Below are 6,409 nucleotides of genomic sequence, written 5' to 3' on the forward strand. Positions count from 1 at the left end.
GCGGCAATAGTGAAAGTAAGAATAATTACGGCGGGAGTAGTGAAATTACCAATATTAATGCGGCAGTAGAGACAATAACAATAACTACGGCGAGAGTAGTGAAAGTAACAATGATTGCGGGCAAATAGTCAAAGGTTATTACTATTATTTCATTAATAAGTGTAAAATATTAATAAGGGGAGTAGTGAATTTGACTCAAAATTTATTTCATCGTAATTTTAGGATATGTCATAAAAAATATAATAATGATAAATTTATGGGTTATGCAACTTTAAGTAATTTTATTTTATGAAAAAAAAATTAATGGTAAGTAGAGGTAGCCCGGGCGAAGCCGGGCACCAATACTAGTCATTATAAATATATATTAATACGGCGATAGCCTATATTTTATACATATATATTCTTTGTGCTCCAAGCCCACTTAAGTTAACATACCAATGGCAATTATTTAACTTTATTTTTTATGAAAAATAAAATTGCGTTGGTCTTCCTTATTTGTAAGATACTAGGTTTTGTGTCCGGCTTCGTCCGGGCTACCTCTATTTACCGTTAAATTTTATTTTCAATAAAATAAACTATGTTGGAGTTGTCTAACTCACACGTTTACTATTTGTAATATATTTTTCTACGGCATATCTTATAATTATGATGAAATGTAAAATTTATTTTCAAATTATGAGACATGTTCACTACCCCGCTATTAATATTATTACTTTCACGACATTCTTTCTTAATATCATTACGTTCATTACTCCCCGTGGTTACTATTGTTTCTTTTACTAATTCCTCTATTTTTTTTCTGTTAAATTTAATATTCCCGTTAATTTTATCCGACCTATATTTAAATAAATAAAATATTTCCTTGAGTCGATTGGTTATTTAGTTGTTCATACTTTTTCCCATTGTTACCACCGTTACTTTCCACTACATTCGTAGTTACTTTCACTACTTCCACTATCATTATTATTGATACGGTCGTTATGTACCAAAAATAAATACCTAAATATAACTAACAGAAGCTAGTGATAAGTAGGCTCGATCTTCACAGGGAGGCAAGATAACTATCTGTAAGTCCGTCTATCTAAGTCACAAATAGGGGGTTTGTATTAAGTTTTGTTTTCTAAACTATTGAAGATTAAGGGTAAGAGAATTAAAGCAAGAGCAATAAAGCAGGAAAATAGTAGATAAGTGATCAGATAAAAGAGTATGTCAGGATTTCGGTACACCAAGACAGTTTACTAACTCAGTCATAAATAGCCTAGACAATCTACTGTGAGAAGGGCAAGGGAAAGGTCATTTCGCTCCGCTATCCACCCTACACTACTAGCTACTACTAACTTAACTTTCACCCTCATTAGGTAGTCTACTGCTCATAGCAGATTTGTTCTCTCCAATCTTTCGATCCAGGAGCGAATTTAACCAGATTAAGGTTATTTAGAAGCGTGCACTCAACTAAACAAATTATAATTATATTGTTATGGGGACAGATTCTCACAAATAAATTATCTAGTCATTCTATAACATCGTCACTTTACTACCGTGGCTCCCCTAATCCTAACATAAGGGGAATTAGCTACTCATGTTCTTAATGCAGTCAACAATAATAACGATAAGCATACTAATAATAGACATGATAAAGAAATAAGAACAAAGCATAAACTAAAACAAGAGAATGATTAATGAAGCAAACAAAGAATTAAGATTAAAGGGAAAGGAATAATTACAAGGTTTGAATCCGGAGAGAAAAGAGGCAGAGAAAAGTTTCAGCAGTAATTAGAGTAATTAAAAGTGTGCCCAACGTAATTAAGAGAAGCTAAAAAATATTTTAGACCTAATGACGACTTCCTTTTATAGGGATGGTAGGCTATCACACACCTATGCAAAGATAATATTTATACCCTAGGTAACAAATTAATGTAGTACTTAGGGGTCGAACCCAAAGGAGACGGGAGTTTATAATTTAGTTGTTATGGATTAAATTTTACCTTGCTGGATTAACGTTTGCTTTGGTTGATTGGTTTGATGTAAAGTAAAAACAACAATAAAAATAAAATGTCTAGGGAGGTCGGGTCACACATGCTAATTATGTAAATTATCATGTCAAGTTAGGAAGTTGATTATACGATAAATGTTTAGGCTTAAAGACACCCACCTTACGATATTAGTGTCAACCATAGACCGGGTCCTAGAGAAACTCCCGTCCATGACTAGGTCGTCCTACTACACATACTTAGTCTAATTCAATTCTGTGCCTCTCGACTTTTAGAATGAATTAACAAACTTAATCAACGATTACGGCCAATAACCAAAGATTAAACGCTGTGGCGCAAACATGTGATAGAAACAATTATACAATATCAACTTATCCTCATTTTGACATTTACATATTACTTAATCAAGCATGGCTTCCTTTATTCCCTAGACAAATGTAACTACTCAAACATGATGAAAATGTAAACTACACTAATGATAATTAAAATGATAAACATAATGAAAATAGGAAAAGAATTACCTTGAAATGGAAATGGAAATGGAACTTGGAAGAACAATACTTGAAATGTAAATTGTAAATGAACTTGAATGGAAATGACATTGGAATACTTAAGGTAAAATGTTTGTAACATAAAACTAAAACTAATCTAAACTAAACTAAGGACTAAACTAACCTAAGACTTAGAGAGAATATTATGTGAAAAATATGTGTAAGAGTCGTCAAGAGATGTCCCAATGGTCGAGCATAGGCTCCTATTTATAGGAAAACAATAGGAGTAACGCATGCACCAAGGAGGAGCCAACCCCGATCGGATTTGGCAACCCCGATCGAGGTCGTAGTGTCCATTATATTTTCTCTTAATTCCGTCCTTAATTGCAATATGGTATCCTATGTTGACGATTAATGCCTTGTTTAATGGTGCGATTAAGAGCATCTTAATAATTTCCAAGCATCCTAAGCTCTTCTTAGCATCCAATATTTTCCACCATAATTTGGACTTTGAATTTGGGCTTGACTTTGCACATTGACTTTGCTTGTATTTTCATTTTGATCCAACACTTTCTTCATGCAAAATCCATGCACTTCTAACACTTAGTCCAAACTTGTGCTCTTACTTAGCTTATTTCTTCTAGTAGCTTATTTGTAATATTTCAGCTCCAAAAAGCTTAAGCACCTACAAAATGTGACAAGACAAGCAAAGATACTAGAATACACATATTAGCTCATAAAACACTAAGATAAGTGCTAAATGACATGTGAAATAAAGCTAATATAAGGGGTTAAAATGTATAGAAAATGCACTTATCAAAGGAAGTGAAAAATAAACAAAAATAAACCTAAACACGAATTAGTTAACCCGTGTAAACACGCAAACCACTCGATCGAGGCTTTTTATTCCCCTCGATCGAGTACTTCTCCAGCCAAATCTCTCGATCGAGCACTCCCAAATAAGCTCATTTCGATCGAGTATAAAAACCACTCGATCGACCTCCAACTTCTGCCAAAACACTCGATCAGACTCCAGAAGCTCTCGATCGAGTAGATATCTAATGAATCAGCCTTGACTTCGTCTTGTCAGCTTCCTAAGACCTTCCTTCACGCTTCCCGAGGTACGACCCATGCTCTAAATCTCCGCCTCCTTACAATGCGTGCTAAATGGGATGAATAAGATGCGATTCCACTACTTTTAGGTCCATTTCTGTAATTAAGACAAAACAAACCAAAGTAGCCAATTCGGGGCATTTTGCAATATAAAACGATACAAATGGCATAAAAATACGTGCAATAAGAGGTAAAAAGTCAATATAAATTGCACGTATCAAATCTCCCCAAACCGAACCTTTACTCGTCCTCGAGTAAACTAAATGCAAACTAATGGAACGGATATGAAAACTCAGAGCTAGCTATAACTTGTTCACTTGAACATTTATTGCAATCAAAAATTAACAGTTATAGCTACAGCAACCGATACGCAAACGAGTTGTATGATGTCTATAAATAAGTTGACCTGTCGACCTTGCAAGACCATTAAAATCGGACTCTCACGGGCCACTCTTCTGTCATGTAGCAAAGGGTGAAAATGTATGTATAAGAGAAAAAGAGAATCAGTCACTCACCTAAACTGCGACCTACATAACATGCATGCAACAAAAATAATAGACGATTCCAATCACTACACATATATTCCAACCAACAATTCCGTCACAGCCGAGGGCTTACAAATGATATGGGAGAGTGAGGTTACAGGTAAGAAAAAGGCAAAATAGATTATGGAAATGAGAAGGTAAAGTGTCAAGGTAGCACCTAAACAGGACCATATAAGACTATCCAATTCTCATCTGACTAGAAATAGAACACAAATGCCCTTCTTTGGCACAAAACTCACTACCCAATAAACAATCTCCTCAAAAAGATATAAATAATAACGGAGGACTAAGACCGTCATAAACTTCCCTTTTTTAATACGGTCTTGTTTTTTCAACTAACTTTTCCTTTTTTTTCTTCTTCTTTTTATTTTTCTTTCTGAATCATGTTTTTTTTTCTTTTTTTTTTTTCATTTCCACGTTTCTTTTTTCATTTTTTCTGACTTCACGTTTTCATTTTCCTTCCCACGTTCTTTCTTTTTCTACCAACTCCGTACAAATAAGAATGAGCCAAATTCGCAACAAAATGAAATGTACCAAAAGAATTACACTAAACTAGCTTGACTGGCAGGCTTAATTTGGGTGTAGTTAATGGGTCAAAAGGCTATTTTTGGCTAAAGTGGAGCTAAATGGATGAAAATGAAAGAAAGGGGAAAAATTGTATGCACCTCCCTGCATGTGACACCGACCACATGTAATACTACGGATTTTATAGGCTGGTACTCGACCGAGTATGGCTTACTCGGTCGAGTAGTGTGGGTTGTGTAGTTTGTTTGGCTACTGCCGAGGAACACTCGGCCGAGTATACTGAATACTCGACCGAGTAGAGGATACTCGACCGAGTATACTCTATACTCGACCGAGTATCCGGTCTGGCGAGTAATATTTCAGCGGTTTGATTCGGGAGTAATTAAGGCATTATATAATTTCGATAATCAGTTTCTAAACACTATTTACAAAACCAAATCAACGTACGACGCTCTAATCACTCCGAATCTCTCCTCTGTGTGTGTGTGTGAACAATCATAGAGATCGTATTCAATCCTTCATTCTTCCGTCGGTAAGTCTTTATCCCAATGTTTGTTGGTGATTATTCTAGGGTTTGTCTTTAATCATGAATTGGGGGAAATGGGGTTTTGCAATTATTAATTGTGTTATGTGATTATTGTTTAGGCGAAGACTTCGTAGAGGAGCCATTCTATTTGCTTGACACTCTTCACTGCTGATGTTGTTAAGGTAGGGTTTCCTTACTCAGTTACTGTTAATTGAATTAAGATGTGTTTGTATTGTGTTTTACCGTTCTCTGCTGATCATCGGAGTGTTGGTGTGATGGTAGTGGTTGTGATGGTGTTGAGAGGTTTGTGGTGGAGTCACTTGCGGGAGTGGCTTCACGCCCTAGTTCGCCCTCCATGGAACCCGTCACGGGAGGGGATGTCCACATTAAGGGACATGGTTATCGCTCGTTGATGAGCGGGATTTTAGCGGGGATTGGCTGCGGTTCCCCACTGGCGGCGTGAACTACCTGTTGCGATGGGTAGTCTGGCAGGGCTATACACTTTGGTGTGTAGTCGGTTACTGTGTGAGATCGGGAGACTGGGGATGGAGGATGAGCAGCTGGTTACTTGTGCCTTGTATTATTTTGATTGAGCAGTACTGACCCCGTTGTTGTTTTGTAAAATCTGCGGTGATCCATTCGGGGATGGTGAGCAGGCTGTGACAGGTAATGCATTTGGTGAGCTTGGGGCGGTCATGGGAGAGTCGTCACGCCCGATTTAGTATCACCATCATGAGTCTTAGCATTTGTTTTGTAATTGATAGCATTTGGATTTACATTATTGGATTTTGGAACATTATAACTTTTAATACTTTACTGTATCTTAATAAATGTTTTTGGGACTGTTGCTTTTGATATGTACTAACCTCGGGCAACCGGGATGGTAACAGCCTTTCATGCTGGGGTAGTCCTGGCAAGGTACCTTGGTATGAGGGGGTATTACAAAGTGGTATCAAAGCAAACGATTCCGGCACCTAAAACAAATGAACCCAATGAACTTAGGGAGTCTAAATAAAATGAACCCGGGGGAGAGTTGTTTGGAGTTACCGCAAGAACTCGGGAGACGTCCCGGAGTCGCAATATGACCCTCACGAACTCAAGCCGGTCACAGAGGGAATGTGTTAAGTGTTTGTTTAATATATGTGCGTGGTATGTCAAAGTTGAATGGCTTGAACATGTGGTAGGAGGTGTAATATGTGAAATTCGAGAAGGATATTG

The sequence above is a fragment of the Silene latifolia genome, chromosome 7, assembly GCF_048544455.1.
Source record: "Silene latifolia isolate original U9 population chromosome 7, ASM4854445v1, whole genome shotgun sequence".
In the NCBI taxonomy this organism is placed as follows: Eukaryota; Viridiplantae; Streptophyta; class Magnoliopsida; order Caryophyllales; family Caryophyllaceae; genus Silene; species Silene latifolia.